The sequence below is a fragment of the Monodelphis domestica genome, chromosome 7 (genome assembly GCF_027887165.1).
Source record: "Monodelphis domestica isolate mMonDom1 chromosome 7, mMonDom1.pri, whole genome shotgun sequence".
NCBI classification, from domain to species: domain Eukaryota; kingdom Metazoa; phylum Chordata; class Mammalia; order Didelphimorphia; family Didelphidae; genus Monodelphis; species Monodelphis domestica.
This window is the reverse complement of record NC_077233.1, coordinates 34,746,436-34,767,015: the sequence shown is the minus strand read 5'-3', so window position 1 is coordinate 34,767,015 and position 20,580 is coordinate 34,746,436. Positions and strand designations below refer to the sequence as shown.

Here is a 20,580-nt window from a genome sequence, read left to right as displayed (position 1 = left end):
GCACCATATTTTTGTTTGTGTCCTCAGTGTTTATTTTGTATCCTCAGCTCAGAATCTAGTATATAGCATATACTTCATAATCTTCTTTCTAACTGTCTAAATATCTATTTATCATCTTTATTTCTATCATCTATTTATTTATCAGTATATATATATATATATGTATCTACTTCTGTCTTTCCATGTATGTATGTATGTATTTGGCTAGCTATCTATTCATCCATACATCTAATAACCAAGAAGTGTTTTGTGTACTAACTTAACCTGGGGTGGGGAAGGGAAGTTTTCATATTTCATATCCATCTGATTGTATATACCATTTAAAAGTTACTGACTATGTTGTGGAATACTCCACTGATATTGGTGAAAGGAAAAGTCTCAGGTCTGACCATATTATTCTCCAATTCTAGGAGCTCCAGTGGTTTCCTCTTACTTTTTACATGTTAAAAATAGTCTCCTGGCATTTAAAACTCTTTATAACATGATCTTCCTTCATTTCTAGTCATCTTCCACCCAACTCTTCTACATTCTAGCAATGATCAAGATATAGTACTTTACTTGCTATTCCTCAAACACTCACTCCCATCTCTCATTTTTGTGTTTTTGCCATCACCATCACCCATCACGATAACTTCTCTGCCTGGTTACCTCTGCTTAGTTTTCTTGAGTTCATTTGACACTCACCTCATATCTCACCTAGCTGTTGAGAATGCTTTTTGTAGCTTAGAGGAGCTTCAGCCTCCTTTGTATATGTCTACGTCCCATTTAGTGGAATGATCCCCAAGAAATAGTCATATTAGTATTTGAATTTGCATTGCATGTTTCCACTGGGCTGGAACCAGTTAGCATATTTTGTATAATTGTAGCTTCAAATTGTGTAAATTCAAGATATATGTAACCACTTCAGAGGATTTGTTTTCATATTAATTGGGACCATTCCATCTTCTTACTGGGAATTTGGATTTGCTATCTCCCATATAGCAGCTAGGTGGACAATGTGTAGAATACTGGGCTTAGAGTTAAGAAGGCTGGTTCAAATATAACCTCAAACACTTTGTTTCTTTGGGCAAGTCATCTACCCTTCAGAATGGCCCTCCTGAAGGACCAGACATGGAAGTTTTTAAACACAGTTGATTCTACCATGGAAGTTTCCAGTAACAGAAGGAGGTATTAGGCTGGAGTAGGGGCAGTAAGGTGAATGTCTGTCCCAAACAGCCTGTTCCCAGAAAGGCTTGGACACTCCAGAACCAGAAGGGTTTTCTGGGTCTAACCCTTACTACATTTGAGTGCTATATGAGTTTCTCTTAGCTTTTCCTAATAGTTCTTTTCCCCCTTGCATTTTCTGCCCATCCCCATTACATTCCTAATTTTTATATGTGCTTTTAAAATAATTTGGCATAACCACATTAATCTGGAGCACATTTAGGATCAATTTCTTTGAGATAGAGAGAGCTACTGATAGGAACTGGACTGGACCTGTGATTTCATTGGTATCAAGAACTCCTGGTGAAGAATAAAAAGGGAATATATGTGGGTTTGTTGTTGTTGTTGTTGTTGTTTTACTATTGATTTCAACATGGTTGAATGTATGATGTTTTCCTCTTGGTATCTCCATAATATATCTTCAGCCATAACCATTATATCCATTAGTTTTAGGCTAATTTGCTATTGAAATAGTCAGATTTATAAGGAACATATAAGAGGGAGAGAGAAAGCAGAAAGCCAGATAGTTCTTCTAACATGCCACAGTAACATACATTTAAATGGTGAAAAAGTTTATTTGCTTTTTTTCTGAAGATGTGCTAAGTGATTTTACAGTTTGAGTGGAATGGCCTTATTGCACTTAGCTCTGCATGTATTAAATAAATTTGTTCTCTAACTCAAGTGTTAAGTGTGTATTATGAAACCCCAAAGCCAATCTCAGTGGTTGCAGTGTGCAAATATTTTTTAAATTATGTAATTAAATAAGACTTGGGCTGCAAGGTCTACCAAAGTAATTTATTAATTGAATGGCCTGATTTAATTTTATGTTATTTTAGTTTATTCAGAAGAGGGCTTGTGTCCCTTGTAGAGATAGGAGCTTCTTGTGTGGCTGTCAGTGATGGTTCAGAGGTCCTCTATAAGGAATCTTTAGCACCCAATTAAATATTAACCATGAGCATAGGACTCACATTTTCTGTCCCTGAAATTCTGTTTTGACATCTGAGCTTGGTGATAAAAAAAAAATACCATGCAGAAATTTTGCAGTATACTCTGTGTGTTACTAGAGTATTTTAAATGAATTTCTTTATTCTTCTTTTCTTTTTAATTATGCCAGAATATAGCATTTGTTGAAGTGCATTAATAATAACAATGAAATAATAAAAATAATAATCTTCATAATTCAGTGTTAACTCGATGTAGCAATGGCCAAAGCCACACTGGATATGTTTTCCTTAAATGTCATTTTTAAGGTATTGTGGTTTCTGAGCAGCAGCTGTGATTGAAAAGTATGTAAACTAAGCTGTTCTTGCTCATATCATTTTTTATATTCTTATGTCAGACCAGAAGGCTGCTTTAAATTTATTTTTCATTGTGTATTAATTCTAGAGCCCTTTTTTTCTTTCTTTAGAACATATGTTCTTTGGGACGTGTTACACTCAAGCTTTTTAGAAAATAATTGTAGGGAAAAATACCAAAGTAGTTCCTAGTTAGAGTATTGTATTTGAATACTTTATGTATTCGAGTATTGAATAAATATATTTTAACACAGAATGTGGAATTTATTGTACATTAAATCTGTGACTTAGAATATGAAATAATCAAGCATACTGAACTGAGTGATGTAAAAGGCAATGAGTTTCAGGCATCCAAATATCCTTCCCAAAAGGAACATAAGTCTTGTTACTATTAGGTACACAGTATTTTTTTTTATTGTAGGACTTTTCTAGAGACTATTTATTTAAATTCTTAGTATGTCTGAATAGAAACTTTGGCCTTGGATGCCAGTATTTGAACATTCTATTTGATATGCCATGGTGTAGAAGTGTTTCTACTTTGTAGTTCCTCATACTTGGTCTGATATATACATGAATTATGTTAGGAAGAGTTGAGGCTTTTTATGAGGGGGGAGAGGAAGGATTCTAGAATTTAAGTCATAAAGACGATGAAGAAGATAAGGATAAATGATAATAAGGATAAATGAAGATAAGGATAAAAAGCAGCTTCTTTTATACACTTTTAATGATAATTCTTTTAGACTTTATGTGACCCTGAAATAATTGTTTTTATCCTGTGAAAATTCAGAATGGAGAACGCAGAAGAGTACTTTAACTTAAAGGTGGTAAAAGCATCTTGAAGGATATGTCAACCCTTATGTCAAATTCTATTCTCAAAGTAATTTGATTACTTGTTTTGGTAGTTTCTCTCAAATCCACAAACTTACTTCATAAAATTATTTTCTAAAAAATAGTTTGGTTTTCAGCTTTTGGAAGCAAATTTCCTTGTATTTGCCAGTACTCAGTTCTGCCTACAAGTGCGAAAGAATGGCACAGGAAGGGCATAGAACCTCCATCAGGCCCTTTCGCTGTGTCTCCTTAGTTTCTCCAGACTACTACTTAACTTTTAAGGGTTCTGAGTTTCCTCATTTGTAGAGGTAGACAGTTGGACCAGATGACCTCTAAGGGCTCTCCCAACTCTAGCCCGATGATCCACAGATACTCTGATTATTAAATTCCCTGCCCCACGAGAGCCCCAATCCTGTTATCACCACTGGACTTGTTCATTAGAAGCACACCTTCCCATCCTCAGGGTGATACCAATCAAGCTAATGCAAAAAATATATATTTTTTTCTTAGTAAATCTAAGTTTACTGACTTTGGAACTCTCCACTCCCCATTATTTTCTAAGAGGCAGAAAAAATAAAACACATTATAAACACATAATGAAAGCATAAAATATATTTAATACTCTTTGATAGTCTAACTATAGGTGATGTTGATGCATTTCAATTAGAAGGAACCTTTGAGTTCATTTTCATATTACAGTTGAGGAAACTGAAACCTCAACAATATAGGTGACTTGTGCAAGATCACACAGGGAACCAATAACAGCCGTTTTTCAAACCATCATGTTATATTCTGTACTCTTTTTAAAAATTAATGTTTATTGATATATTTTTAAAAATGTATATAACAGTAATGTTCATCAGTATCTTTTCCCTTCCCTCTCCAAGAGTACCATTCTGTTTAATAAATAGTATTTTTTATGACAAAAAAGAAATGAAGAAGATAAAACTGATCTACACGTTGAAAAAAATCTGAAAAATGTATGCTGCTATACAGTAGATAGAGCTGGGGCCAAAGTAAGGATGACCTGAATTCATATTCAGCCTCTTACACTAGCTATGTTGATCCTGGGCAAGTCATAAATCTTCAGTTTCCTCAGTAATAAATTAGGGATGATAATCGCACATTTCTTTCAGGGTCCTTGCAAGGATCAAATATGACAATATTTATAAGTTACATTATACTATTCCCAGTACATAGTAGGAGTTTAATAAATGTTGATCTTCCTCCCTTTTTCTAGTTCTCAATCTATAATCCTTTGGTCTTAGACATTACTCAACCTTTGTAATTATGAGAAGTTGGATTGTCCTCAAGAAAAATACCAAAGTGCAAGGTCTGTTTTGCTCCGTTTTGGTTTTTTTTCTCTTCTCTGTAACAAAGCCCCTCCACGATCTGGTTCACTCTAACAATCCTACCCCAACTCCTAATGTTAGAAGAAGTTTGTAAAAGATCACAAACCATGAGAAGTAGCATAGCATTTAAATCCAAAGCTGCTTCATATAAAGGGGTTTGTTGCTGTATGGAAAATATGAAGCTCCCTCTTTTTTCTTTCCTTCCTTGCTTCCTTGCTTCCTTGCTTCCTTACCTCCTTCCTTCCTTCCTTCCTTCCTTCCTTCCTTCCTTCCTTCCTTCCTTCCTTCCTTCCTCCCTTCCCTCCTTCCTTCCTTCCTTCCTTCCTTCCTTCCTTCCTTCCTTCCTTCCTTCCTTCCTTCCTTCCTTCCTTCCTTCCTTCCTTCCTTCCTTCCTTCCTTCCTTCCTTCCTTCCTTCCTTCCTTCCTTCCTTCCTTCCTTCCTTCCTTCCTTCCTTCCTTCCTTCCTTCCTTCCTTCCTTCCTTCCTTCCTTCCTTCCTTCCTTCCTTCCTTCCTTCCTTCCTTCCTTCCTTCCTTCCTTCCTTCCTTCCTTCCTTCCTTCCCTCCTTCCTTCCTTCCTTCCTTCCTTGCTTCCTTCCTTCCTTCCTTGCTTCCTTTCTTCCTTCCTCCCTTCCTCCCTTCCTTCCCTTCCTTCTTTCTTTTACATGGACCAGGTATGGATTAGTTCTCTGAACCTTTCACCCAGCCCTATTCCTCCTTGTAATTGTTCTGAAACCGTAGTTCAGCTAAGGCAAAGAAATGTGGTATTAAAGGTGAACTTTAAGGCATTTAAAAGGTAAACAAAGTGTTTAAGATCCCAAATAAGTAACAGAATATGTTCACAGACTTGAACATTACAAGAACATTTATTTCCATACCAATAAGTTAGATCCTCCATCTTCTTTCAATATGTTTTCAAGGGCCTTTCCAGTTATCAGCAATATAGAAATTCTTGTGGGCACAATGACTTTGGAGTTAATAATGTGCCACTGGAGACATCAGAATCCTGACTTCATTTTTCTGTAGCTTAAAAAAAACAACAACAAAACTTTTAAATGTATATTTTTGTAGCATTTTCCTCAAGAAGCCCAGATTTACAACCCCCTTGCCAAGAAGTTTAAAATCAATTGCATGTTATTTGCTTATTCTTTGATGGCATTGGTATATTATAATCCATTTTCATGACTTAAACCAATATTGTTATTAACTGAGCTAGGTACACAATTTTATGGAATACTTAAAACTACGCTCCCATTCCCCATTTTTCTCTTGACCTCTCTTCACTATAGAAGACCCATCAACTTCTTTATTTCATATTTAATTTAATAATAATAATTAACATTTTAAAAGTTCTTCAAATTTGAGAAGTACATTAAATATCTTCTCTCATTTGATCCACAAAACTGCTTTGTTTTCTTATTATATATTGATGAGGACATTGAGGCTAAGAGGTAAAAATGATTTGCCCAGGGTCTCAAAAGTGTTAGATCTGGTATTTAAACCTTAGTCTTCATGTTTCAAGCCTAGTGCCCTACCTGTTGTTACTTGACTACCTATTAAAAAAGAATCTGTAATTAGTCATTCACTTTTGGTTCTGAATTTAAGGCAATATCCCAGTTTTTAAGGAAATCTTGGGCTTTATCTCTGAGTATCTGATTTTTGAAAGTCACCAAGCATTTATTAGTCACTTTCTATGTTCAAATAGGTAACTAGATGGCACAGTGGATAGAGTGCCTGGCTTGGGGACAGAAAATCCTGCTTCAGACACTTACTAGCTGTGACCCTGGTCAAGTCACTTAATTGTATTTATCTCAGATTCCTCATCTGTAAAATAAACTAGAGAAGGAAATGGCATACCATTCTAGGATCTTTTCCAAGAAAACCTCATATGGGGTCATGAAGAATCAGACAGGATTTAAATAATTCAAGAAGAGCAAAAAAAATGTTCTGGGCACTGTACTAAGTACTAAGGGTACAGAGAAACGGGGGGAAATCCCTTATTCCTGCTCTGAAGGATCTCCAGTCTCCATGAGGAAGACAACATACCAGAACTGCATAGAAACCAGATATATACAGCATAAATTGGAGATAATCAACAGAGACCACCTTTGCCATTGGCTTCTGTTAATGGAGTCTCAGATATCAGAAACAGAGGGAAGAGTAGTTTGGGGATGGTTGTTATAATAATGAAGTCTTCCTGTTCTTTCTGGAACATTCCTTGTTCGTGAGGCATGATTCATTTTCTTTCTATTTTAAATAACAGAGAAAGGGCTGGTTCATGCTAAAACTTTGGTTTCCTTTGGTCTATGTTGGAGTGGAATTTATTTGCTTAAATCCATATATGAAGCAGGTCAAAAGCACCTGCAAGTGTCAGTAACATCCATTCTCATAGTGTCGACCTGCTTATTTGGGCAAGAATATCTTGCAGTGCATTGCACCTGCATATTCTAGCAGTCCACATAATTCCTTTCTTTTAGTGGATTATTGTGTCTTTTCCCCCTCGAGTTATTTGTGTCCACCTTCACAAAATTCCCTTACCAAGTCATGAAGAATTTACTAAATTCCTGTTATGTGCCAAGCTCTGGGCTAAGTCCTGGATTGCAAAGCAAAGCAAAGAGAACCCTTGGTCTCAAGGAGCCCAGTCCAATGGGTTTGACAGCGTACAAACAATTAGGTACAATTGGAGCAGAGACGAGATGAATTGGAGATCATCTCAGATGAAAGACAGTAAGATTAAAGAAGAAAGCCAGATGAAGATATTGAAAAAGATGAGATTTTAGGGGAGACATGAAGGAACTTAGGGAAGCCAAGGGGGAAGGATTGGAAAGGAGAGCATTCCAGCCTGGGGGGTGAGGGGACCCGCAAAAATGCCCAGAATCTAGAAATAAAATATGTATGAGGAACTTCAAGGAGGCCAGTGACACTGGAAAGCAGGGTACACAGAGGGGAGCATGGAAGAAAAAGATGATAAAATACACATTATCGAATTGTCCTTACTGAATTATACCAAATGTAACCTTCTTGAGGGAAGTCATTACTTTTCTATTGTGCTGTATCTGGCATATAATAGCTGCTGAGAAAATGCCTGTTGATTGATAAAATAATTTATCCTTGCTAAGACTACTGCTCCATCTTGTGCAGGGAATCTAAGCATGTCGTGACATTTCAGTATGTTGTCTAGTAGTCAAAATGTGCCCCATGAGGAGACATGATGGTGAAATGGGACGAGACCTTGCTTTGGAACCAGAATACTAACTTCCCACTTTTGTGTCTTAAAGTAATCTCTTCCCCTCTAGGTCTTGGTTTACTCACGTATAAAGGAGGCATGTTCTGGATGATTTTGAAGATACCGTTCAGTGCTAAACATCTGGTCTTGTGATGAACACAGGGATGTCTCACAGAGTTACTTGCTGAATGATCTGCAAGAGAATTGTTTTCAGGATGGGCTGAATTTGAAAAAAATTAAAGAAAGGAAAGGAAATGCACAGAAAAGGCTAGAGGGAAAGTGGCCTTGCCATCTTTCCCTGGGCCCAGATTGCAGTTTTCTGCCTAACAGGTGGGGGTAAGGTCACACACAAAGTGTTGCCAAATTTTTCAGTCTAATTTCTGTTAAAGTGGGGACAGAGTGAGTAGGTTTTGGGTGACCTGAATTTTCCTGAAAGAAGTGGTCTGAGTTCTTTTCAGGTACACTGACTGTGCTAAACGGAATTCACTCATCCTTCCATTTAATAGTCCTCCAGTCAATCTGCCTACAATAAAACTTGGTCTTACAATAGCTAAGGGCTATCCCTCGGAAAAAGCCAGATGGTATTGCAGGAAGGGCAGCCACTCAAAGGCATAGAGGAGATGTGCTGCAACAAAGGTTCTGTGTGGTGCTGTCCAGCTCAGGCGGTTTGGTACAGGGGACCACAAAGTGAATCACCCCAAATTGTAGAGGCGGAATGAGCCTGAATGCCCTGTCTTCTCATTACCTCTACTCAGAGAGACAGCACTAAGAGAACAGTTCAGCTGCAGTTTGGTGCATGCCAAGGAGCCAGATGTGGCCACTGGAAGAATATCTTTAATAGCTTGTCATCTGGCTCCAGCTGTGCTAACCTATGCCTGGTAAGCGGCCATGTGTTGTGTCTGCCAACTGGTGGCCAGACACTCGAGCAGACTTAAGCAATTAGCGGAGTCCCCCATCCGGTGGCTGGATTCACTGTGTGTGTCCTACGGATTACCACAGCAGTCTCAAACCAGGGACTTCTGTGGTCCCTGGGCAGTACATTTAGTAAGTGAGCCAAAAGGCAGCCTCCCTCTGGCTGATCCCAGCGAAACCTGGCAAGGCAGACTTCATCCCAGAGCATGGAGAGTGCTAGATAGGAAATGGAAAAGTAATGCCACCAGGATAACAGAGAAGTTGATTGATGCTCATGGCGCAAATCTGCTGCTGCCTTGCCTCGAACAACTGGTTTTCAGCATGCCATTCCATAAATGCCTCCAACCAAGGAGAGCTTCCCTTGGAGGCTCCAGTTTCCCTAGTAATTTTTACTACCCTTGCATCTTTGGAAGAACATCCTGGTTAATGCCATCGAGCTTTGATGCAGAGGGAGGCATGTGGCGAAAGTGTCGATCTGCTGAAGAAGTTTTTCCCTGGCTTAAACCCATGCTATGCCTTGTTCAGTACTGCATTCTGACAGGAGCCCTGTTTGCTAGCAATAAGAAAAATCCGGCCCCTGAATTTGAAACAATGAAGTAGGAAGGAATTTTAGTGGGGAGTTTTGAGCTCAACTTTTCAGGCTTTGTCACCCATGCAGGAGAACATGGCTGTGAATATTACAGCCATCTAGCCAAATTCTATTCCTTGAAAAGTGGCTGCTAAAAATCAGGGCAGTCAGATTTCAAATGAAATAAAAAGAACCTGAATAACAACATATATTCAAGTTTCATCATCAAAATAATTTCGTGATTCCTCCTCCCCTTGAGATTAACTTTCATTTTTATATTCATTGTTTTGGACTTGCAGGGTTGTTTACATGTCATCTCATTAGAAGGTGATCTCCTTGAGGGCAGGGAGATCATGCTTTCAACTTTCGTGGTATCCCTCGAGTTTAGCACAGGCTGGCACACAGGAAGCTCTTAATAAACAAAAGCTTTTTTTGACTGGAATGACTGGCACTAGTCACACTGGAGCCTGAAACAAAAGAAGGAGAAAGAGTGGGGTTGCCCTGTCACAATATAACAATATCTAAATAGTTTCATTACAGTGCAAGTCGGAATGGTTTTCCAAAGAATTCCCAGTGTGGACAGCAACAAGAACCTAACATTCTCCTCTCATCAAAAAATAACACCCAAACTGCTCCACCCCAAACCAGAAGGAAAAATAGAAAGGAAAAAAATTAAAAATTAATATGTAAAAATCTACTTATATATTTGCAGTCTAAATACATGGTGTAAATGTATTGGGCAGGAAACATAAGTGGTGCCATTTGGTTTTGTGGCATTGGTGTGGGCTGGTTAAGGGGGTGGGGGATAAAGTTTGGAGATTGAGATAGCATGAGTAGAGCCAGATGGTTGCATTACACATCTTTGGTGTTATTGTTTGCTTCTTAAAGCAGTTGCAGAATTTTGCCCTTGGCAACATTTTTCTCTGTGCTTGGGTGTTCTGCTATGGATTTACTTTGACAAAGTACATTAAAAGAAAAGCTTTGCTTTAAAAAAATTTCCTTACATTTTTGTAAACTTGTGAAATCAACTGTGTGTTCATAAAATATTTTAAAATGTTAAATATGTTAGTAAATAGTAGAAGAATCAGATTGCCCCCCCAAATCCAGAGACTAATACCATATTTTAAGGTAACATTTTGAATTTACAGAAATGATCTGTGGAATTCTTAGGAGGTTGGCATTCTTATTCCAATAGTAAAGAGTCTTATCCAGTTAATAATGTGCTAACTTTTTCCATTACTTATTGTAGGTCCTGAGATTGTGGTTTACCTGTTGCATGTTATCAAAAATATATCCTTTGTGGTATTTAGGCTGACTGGTAGACAACCATGATAGGTAGATGGTTTTTAACTGGATGTTTCTATGACATTTGTTGGAAGTGCTTATCACCCAATACCACTAAAATTTACATTTATTTCCCACTGTCAGTAAATTATTCTTTGTTTTCCACCAAAGGGGAGAGGTATTTTTAAAAGGTTTCTTTGACTTAGCTGAAAGAACTGTATATTCATGAGAGCTTTTTATAGGAAGTTGCTCTAAAGCTCTATGTATTTTTTTTTTCAATTATACTGGAATGCGTCAGAATAATTGCAAATGTCCTTTTTACAGTCCAGGCTTCTTCTTCTTCTTCTTTTTACCATACAAACCAGTGATGGGCATGCATGCATGCATCTTCCTTGGGAGATATTTGTATTCCTTTTGGGCATAAGTTTCAAGTTTTATTTGGAACCAGCAGTACTTAATGAGAAAACAGGAAACTCTCAGTCCTAACCTTATTGAAATCCCTGGCTGGTTTTGCCTCCGTCTAAAGCAAGTCCTCCTAATAATGCTCCCATTGTGCTCATCCTATCTGATCAGTTCTTGAAATGTTTGAGTAAGTCTATCTTACAACATTATAAGAAGATAATCAGCTGCCTTCGAAGGTCCCCATCTGGAGTAGAGAGTTCTTTTACTGAAAGATGTTTTGCCTTTTGGAGCTAGCTCTCGCATTTCATCATCTGTTCTGTAGCGATGCAGTGCATATGAAAAGTCAGTGACTCTGAATCCATCTGTTGTTATTATTTTCCACTGATAATTGGCTTGAACAATGAAATGTCTGTGTCTGTAGCCTTTGAAACTGTACACCCTGTTTATTTTCTGGAGGTCTCATTCCACTCTCCCCCTCCTTTTTTATTTTGCCTCATTTTGCTCTCAAACTCACAGTGAGTGGAGCTCGCGTGAAGATGACATCTTTGGCTCTGTGTATCCGTATGTGTCATTCAGCATCTAAATCTTGCCTACAGATTTTTGTCAAGAGTCCTGTGTCTGTTCAGTGAGCTCCATGCCTCTGTGCTCTTTCAGGAAGAAGCCTGGCAGATACACAATGCAAGTGCATAGATATTTTACCTGTAATGTAGGATTTATTTCACTTTCCTTATTAAAATATTAATTTAGAGTACAGTATCTAATACCTATGGAATTAGATACCACCTATAATTGTATAATATATTCTGTTGCATCTAGTTTTGCAAGATACAGGGCATTAATATTGGATTCCACTAACAGCAATTCCATTAGCTTGCTCAACCAGTATGAGATATATATGAGCTGGGAGGCATAACTACCAGCCAGAACTGCCAAAACAGTCATTAGAAGCTCCATTGGGATGGACAAAGGCTCTTTCACAGTGATATAGTGATTAAATTTTGTTCTATGCTTTATTTGCATCAAGGTTAGATCTCCATAATCTAGGGAATTGTCTTATCTAACACCTTATTTAGAAGGTCATTTCAAGGCAAAAATGGTGAGCACTCGAATGCTAAACTACTGTAAATAATATATTTGTATCTGTTTGGGCCTTCTAGATTCAATTTACTCAGTTTATCATTGTGTGTGTGTGTGTGTGTATGTGTATGTGTAAAAATATAATCTACTCTACTCTGTAGGAATTCAAAGCAGAATAATTAAATGGGTTAGCCTAAATATATTAATAATATACTGGAAATTGAATGATAAAATATTTGAAACACCTGGACCAGACCACCTCATTTTTTAGTAGGTGGAACCTATGATTCAGCTTTTAAGCCCAAGGATTAAAGTAGACCCTTTAAAAGAGGACCATCACTTACTATTAGCTATACTGTACAGCAAGAGTTTTTAACTAACAGTTTGTGAACTTATTTTAGAAATATTTTGATAACTGCCTTTCAATATAATTGATTCCTTTGTAATTCTACATATTTAATTATAGGCATTTAGAAACATTATTCTAAGAAGGGGTGCATGGGCTTGTCCAGGCATTGCCAATGGGAACCATGACACCCCAAAAAGGTTAAGATCCCTTGCTTACAAAAGCATAAGAAGATGAGTATAACCTTATTTCTATTTCCATAGAAATTACTTAATCCTGAAAAGTTACCAAATAATTATTACTAAGATTTAACATGTAGATGCAAAAAGGCAATAAGCCACCAATGTGATTTAATGCTCCATGAGCTGAAACTTGTTACCCTCAGATAGTTTTTGCTTGTTTTGAATCCTATTCAGACCCAGCACAGTTGTTGATTGTAGTTACTTTGTAAAATGGAACTGATAAGTGGGTTAAGCTATTTGGGGGGAAACAAACTATCATCTCCAATAACATGTGGGAAAGGATGGTTATGGTTAAGTGATAATTCGTGACATTTGGGAGGAAACCTTTTGGGCTATATGTTAGAACTTTTTAGATTATTTCCCTGAAATGATTAGTGAATTTGAGGATTTTAACGTGGCTTTTTGTTTCTGTTCTCCTACATTGGACTAAAAATATAGAGATAAGAAAAACTGGTAGTGGTTTGTAATGGATACTTTTGAGAAAAGGAAGGGACTTCCCTGACCTGGACGGGTAACTGAATAGAAACTGTTGTCTTTGGATAGGATTTTTTTTTTTTTTAAAGAAAAACCACTGAGAATGATATGTCTAGCAAACCCCAATAATGTACTGGGTTAATTTCTTCTTCTTCTTCTTCTTCTTCTTCTTCTTCTTCTTCTTCTTCTTCTTCTTCTTCTTCTTCTTCTTCTTCTTCTTCTTCTTCTTCTTCTTCTTCTTCTTCTTCTTCTTCTTCTTCTTCTTCTTCTTCTTCTTCTTCTTCTTCTTCTTCTTTTGAATTAGAGAGTAACTAGAGAACTACCTTCATTTCTGTTAGTGAAAGTCGTAATTGCTAGTGAATACAATTCATTTTAATTTTTATTATAGAAACCCAACTTTTAAGTGTTCCAGCCCTTAGTTCCTGGCCTTTGGAGGAGGCTCCCTGACCTGTGGGAGCCTCGGACAGGTAGCCTGCTCAGCAGGCGCCCCATCCGAGCCAGTTACTCATTTGCTGAGTGTTTGTGTTTATGCAAAGGGGGCCTCTTCCTGCATATTTAATCTCGAGTAAGGCAGTGGCTTTTGTTGTGTTTAGACCACATACCTTCAGTCCTTCCTTACCCTGCCGCCAGTGTGGGGAGCCCAGAGAGCGGGGAGAGCCCAAGTGTGTTTCCAACTCTCAACTTTCTACTGTTGGGTGCAAATTAGCCTACAACTCGGTTGGCCTTTCACCATTAATGGGTAAGTTGGTGCTAAAGCAGAGTCGGCTACTTTCATTTCGTTTTATAAATCCACCAATTTTAAAACAAAAGACTTGCCTGTCTCTAAGTGCTTAGATCCCTCCATCTAGCCCTCCCGGTCCGTTTGGGGGAGGGGGAGGGGTGGTTGTGCCAACTTAGAGCACCAATTCAAGTACAGGTGCTTTTGAAGGGTGCTGCCTTCGAATAAATAGAAAGCGAAATTCGGGATTGCAGAAGATAGCCTCTGTAAAAATATGAGAGCAGCTTTATTATTCTTCGTACTAACAAATCCTGTTTTGTAACTATCCTGCAGATAATGCTTCCATTGTTTGCTAAAAGCTTTCAAACAGTATGCAAGACCGAACTGTAAAAGCAGCAGCTAGAAACTCTGGGCTTTATTGTCTCCCTCGCTAGGGTCCTCAGCAGAACGGCTGTGCTGTAATAGGAAGGTTTTTCTGATGTGGAAATTGAATCGTCTCTTCATTGATATTAATAGCACACTAGAGATGTTAGCCATGATGCACAGAGAACCAGGACTATAGAGTGGGAAACCTGATCTTGCAGGGGGGAAGAAATGATAGTCCTGCTGCCTCTGTGTGGGAGACATCCATCCAGGAGGAGAGCTCCTGTGTGTGTGTGTGTGTGTGTGTGTGTGTGTGTGTGTGTGTGTGCATAATGGCATCCTAGGTTAAAGTGTTTACTAGAGGAATTTTAATCTGGAGTTATTTGTGTGATTATGCAGATTATCCCTCGTTCCTGTTCCTCTCCTATCCCATCCCCAGAAACCACAATATTCAGTTTCTAATACTGGTTTTAAAAATTGAGCCCCCCACCCCCACCCATCGTACACTTTCCTGGAAATCCTTGCGGTGTACCTTTAGCCTGTACTCCGCTAAACTTGGGTGAGTTGTAAAATGCTCTTCCATTTCCAGGGAAATAGGCTAAACTATTTTAAACACCCCCAAATAGGAAGGGCAAGACTTCCCAGCATGCACAGATTATGTTGGAAGTGCTTTGGGCAGGGGACCCAGGGCACACAAGATTTGAGTTTTAGTTCCCAATTAACTATTTCCTCCTTTTGAGTAACTTATCTCAACAGAAGAGTGTGCTGTTCCACCACATGTTGGAAAGTGTGAGAATTTAAATAAAATTTCATCAACCTTCTGAAAATATGTAGGGACTTTGGGTCTTCTTGGGTGTGAATCAGCCTCCAGACTTAGAAGCACTGATTAACAATGAGCTTGCTGAAGGTTCTTAATAACAAAATTACAAATACCATAGCTAATTGTAAGTATATTGCTTTTATTCCTGATTTTTTAAGGGGGAAAAATACTTTTTATGGGGAAAAGTAACTCAGTCAAAGCACCTTCTGTGATTAGCGCTATTGTATTCTTAAATTTTGATTGATAGAGATAATAGTTTTCACTTAAAAATACAGACAGGTACTTTAACTTTCCATGACAATAGCTATTTGCATTTCTTTTATCTTTTTGTTTAACATCTGTGGGGGTTGGGACGGATTTGATTATTAACTCTTATTGCACACTGAGGTAAAAGCTAAAACAAAGCTTTTGTTAAAGCTTCAAAGGTAAAACAGCAAATATTGTTTTTGGGTTTCAACATTTAAAGACTGTTAAAGGATACCTATAAAATATTTCCACATGACCATGACCAGGGGTTTTACTTCTTTGTAAGGTAAGAGAAAGTCGGTTTTCCAAACAAGATGGGCACACTTGGAGTGGCTGGTACCCTGCCAGATTGGAGGCTTTTCATGTGAAAATGGTTAGGCTGTTGCGGGCGGCTGCATCACACGAGATTGATTTTATTTAGGTGATCCAGGATTTGGTGCTCTTTGCGCTTGCCTCCTGGGGCAGTGTCTGATTTGGGGGAGGTCCCAAGGGCAGGGAAAGGGAATCTGAACGGGAGCTGACCTGAGTGAAGTGAGAGAGAAATCTGAGCAGATGTATCAAAAGAAGAAAGTGCCTCTCTGTTGGCTGAGATAAACCCATGGGGCAGAACGGGGTATTTGTCACCCACCCAACTTACATACTGGCAAAAGCCTGTCAGCTTGCCACCTTGCATAAATGTGGGCCCTCAAATTGGCTGAGAGGACTCAGATATCTGTCAGGAAAGCTCACCTCAGTGAATTACTGGGGGAGATATGGAGGTGTCATCCCCCAGATCCTTTGGGGCTCCTTGGGGTTTTGTTAGGGGGAAGAGTGGATGAAGTGGAGTTTCTTAGCTCTGAGTGTTGGGGAGGAGTGCTCTAACCTTGGGTTACAACTTCTCAGTAAGCAGGGTAAATTGTTAGATGTTCTTATCTTTTAACAAATCTTTGAAAAACAAGAAAAGTGAAAATCCACAGAACAGTTTAAGATTGATGGGAGCTAAAAGCACAGGTGCTCTTTAAAGAGACCAGGGTCCTTGAGAGCTAGCTTGTTCTGGATCTCTCTTCTGGGTCTTCCTAAAGGAAAATGAGTCCAGGCCACAGAGCATCTGAAGGAAACACATAGGTCTTCTGAGGGAATGGACAGCCTATCCCTGAAAACCTTAAGATTTCGAACCAGGGTATGAACCCTGAATTAAACATGAAGTTGGCAAAAGACTGAAATCTATTTGTCTCCATTGAGATCACTTTTTGAGATGTAGACTTTCGATTCCATGAATGCAGTCCAAAAACCCTGGTTCTGTTGGTAGATTTGTTTATACAATAGAAGCCAAAATTGGTGGTTTTATTAGAGCCATAGGGTATACAGGGTGTCTGTCTTTCCTTATGTAATTGAGATTATTGCCTTCCAAATTTGTCTCTGTGACTTATTCCACTTACGTGGCAGTGCCTTTTGGGTAACACACAGTTTAAAATAATTGCAAAAGGAATATTTGGGGGGGGTGATGGTTGTTAACTCGATATCAACAGTAAGCTGGTTATCTGTGTTTCAAATTTCCTTGGAGTGAGGGGAGCTCTCTTCCCATGAATTCACTGACATGCATGCCCAGGCTGGTGCCCTGTTGCCTCCAGCTGATAGTCTAAGGTTTGAAGAAAGAGGCTTTGTATGTCAGCATCATTGTCCATAGAATTACTTTAGGTGAAGAATATTACAAGATGCTGAAAAGACCTCTGGACTATTGCCTAGAAAAAGACAAATATTGTAAGGTAATGTCATCGTGCCCCTTCCTCTTATTTTAAAATAATCAAAAATAAAGTAAAACTTCTTATGCTTCTATATGGACATGACTGTGTTTTTTTCACACAGCTGCACTTTCTGAGAACACTGACAAGACAGGTAGATTGGGGAAAAATTAATTATTATTTCCTTTTCTGTTTCTCCTTTACTAAAAGCTCTTAATGATCATTTTAATTCAGTTCTGATATTTTAGCTCTGCCAGTAAACCATCCAAGTCAATATTTGAAATGGAAAATGTTCTCTTCAGTATGCTTTATTGAGAGAAAAGCAAGTTTATAAATATAAAATTGTAACTAAAATTTTCTGAAACTGATATTTTATGCTTTCAAGTTGATGGAACAGAAATATTTCTTCCTACTTTGAAATTTCAGATTCTATTAGCAAGTGTCTTGTTGTCCATGGCAGGCCTATGATCCAGCTCTACTTCTTTATTTTCTTGTCCATTCGGTTGACACACTGGCTAGTTTAGCATGGTAGCAAATAACTGACGAACTATTAATCTTGCCCAAGCAAAGCTGATAAAAAATATCCTTCAGGTTAATTTGCCGATGCATACATAAAACTTCATTTCATGATATATTTAATCAAGAAAGAAACTATAGGACATAACTTCTAGTATATTATAGCATACCTAAATATATAATCTTCATTTAGACATATATACAAAATGCACATGTATGTAAAAACAATAAAGTCAGAAATAAAAAAAAAAACATGGTTTACACAGGACAATCAAGTTTCACAAGGTGAATTTAGAGAAAAATATAGCTTATCGTACTAAAGATCAGTAGAAAATAATGGGGGTATATTTTATTTTTATGATTAATTTTCATTTAACTATCAAACTGCTGAAATGGATTAAGATTAGACTAATATTTTTGTGGGGTTTTTTAAAGCCACATTCTTGCCCTTATTTCTACTTATTAGCTGGAAACGCAAACAGGAAAATGGGCCTAGTAGCTGACAGAAATTGGTCCTGCAGGTTTGCAAGCAATACTAGAGATAACCTTATTCAAAGTAGGCATTTTCAGCAGTTTTTAAAAAATTAAATTTTAATATTGTCCACTTGTTTCCCAGTTCAATGTGATAGCAAACCTTATCTGCATTGCAAAACACAATACCATACGTTTCACTGCCAAACATGCAAAAAAATAGACATAGCTCAATAGATAAACAGGAAAATTAGTTTAACATGCATGTATAGGAGAGTATCTCAAGTAGCAAGGAGTGAAAGTTCTTTATTTTTTGTACTTAATAAAATTTGCCAAAAGTTCAATTACCTTAAGATTTAATAAAGAACTAGGTGAAATTTCTTCTGTTTATGACATTTATTTTAACTTGTTTTTGAAGACCACTGAGCTCTTAAGTTATTGACAGTAATGGTTTTGTGGTTCCACTCTGTACCTTGTATATGAAAAAGAAAAAGAAAAAGAAAAAAGAAAAACTGCAGAATATAGCCATTCCTTAATGTTTTCATTCCTAATCATCATTAGTCCCATATGAGGGAGTTTTTGCCACTTGGGTGAAGCAATCGTAGTGACATAGTTCAGCAAAAAAAGAACCACAATTTTCATTTTTGCTTTGAATCTTTTTGTATAAAAGCAAAGAGCTTTTTCACAGGTTGCAAAATAATAATATATGACACAAAGCCGGGGTTTTCCCCCACCTAAGTGGTGAACTGTTAGGGCAAAACCCTCTAGTTTCCTCCTACAGTAAACATGAAAATTATGATTTCACTCAGAGGGTAATTTTTTTCCTTCCAGTTTTAATGGCAAGAATCTGCACTTGCTTGTGAAAATGTCAAAAATTGGCCTTGGATCAATTTCTCAAAAATAGTACACACCAAAGAACCTCGCTTTTTTTTCTTTTCTTTTTAGTCCTCATGATACAAAATTTAATTCTTTTTCATGTTGGTTTTCTTCCACATTCAGGGAAGATAGCAGAGACAAACCAGATCTGGTATATTCTTCATAAAATTAAAGATACTGCATTAATATTGATCTGAACTGCTTGTAACAGGATATTAACATTTTAGTAAAATGATGTTATAATTTCACCATCTTATAATAAAATACATGAACATTTGGTCAATTGGTGTGGAATTAATCTTGAACCCTGCTAGTAATCTGAGTTAGTAACTTGATCTAAATTAATAAACAAATGTTTTTCTTTTCCCTTGTACCATATGTTGATCCCAATTACATGGACAGAAAGTGGCAGATTGTCATGTTTCTTAAAGGATTACATACTGTTTTGCATAAAAGAGTACACAAGATGCAGTCATATATGTGGGAAGAAAACATGTTCTATTCTTTATGTTTCATAAGGATTTATTTCATTTGCTGTTAACCATTTTCATTTGTTTTAGTAGATCTAGATGAAGTTTAAAAAATGGTCTGTGTACAACCCCTTTGTTTACCCCCCAAAATAAAATGGAAATGGTGGTGTTTTTATTCATTCTGAAAGGGCCAGAATAGCATAAGGCATCTTGTCTATAACTGATTCCCATTGGGGAAGAGAAAGACAGGGCTTTAATGAAATTAGGGTTACTATAAAACTTTAACTAGACACATTGAAGGAGCAGTTTGGCTTCCAAAAACAAAGAGTTATGAGTCATATGTAATTCAACATGAAAATAAATTAATACATGTCAAGACTAAGGACATTTAAGAGAGAATAAGAATGTCTCATCTTTTCTTTTTTTTTTTTCCCCAACAAAGTTTTTTTCTTGTGAACTTGAAGAACTTAATTTCTGGAGTGGATTAGGTTGTTTTTTTTTTCTTGTGACTTAATTGTTTTGGTTGGTCTTAGATATGATCCACCATTAAATATATGACAGTTTTTTGTTGGTTTGCCTTTACTTATTCTTTCCAAATCCTGTCCAACAGTAAAGCTTCAGGAATTGTTGCTAATACTACTGACATTCACATTGTGATGTTCTCTTTTAACTTCAGGGTAAGAAGTGACCTTCTGGGGTGGCTGTAACTGAAGATTGCTTTACAGTAGCCTAAAAAGGTAAATACATTTAGTCAAAATATATTTAAACCTATAAACACACACACACATATACAAAAACCCATAAACACACACATACATATATATGGGTATACACATCTACACTTTGGAAGACTTTGTCCTGCAGGCATTTTAATTGGATTATTTTTTGCCTCATAGAATTTTTTTAATCATAGAATTTATTTTGGAGCCCTTTAAGAGGGAGAATTGGTCATAAGTAGTGGCTTCAAAGATAATTTTTTCTCTCTTAGCAATATGATATTTTTCTTTCTGAGTTGAATGCCCACTTTTTGTTGTTATTTTTTACTTTTGTGATTAAAAGTTAGAAAGGAATATTAACATCACAAAAGGTGGTGATTCATAAAACTAACTTGCTGCAAACCAGAGTAACACATGTCAGTGTCTGTACTGAAGTGGTGTCATCCAATTGATGTT

General features: G+C 37.2%; 1 protein-coding gene across 15 annotated transcripts in view; it reads left to right on the top strand.

Moving 5' to 3' along the window:
* Positions 1–20,580, top strand: part of FOXP1 (forkhead box P1) — a 661,259-nt gene that overhangs the window by 283,900 nt on the left and 356,779 nt on the right. For 9 of the 15 annotated variants that reach the window (XM_056804415.1, XM_016424445.2, XM_016424442.2 and 6 more), the window contains one exon: positions 20,085–20,145. The exons of 4 other annotated variants lie outside the window; for them this stretch is intronic. The gene's annotated coding sequence lies outside the window, so the exon portion shown is untranslated. Of the gene's footprint in view, positions 1–13,832; positions 13,947–20,084; positions 20,146–20,580 lie in introns of those variants that run through there. 2 more of the 15 variants (XM_056804417.1, XM_007500088.3) reach the window with 2 other exon arrangements.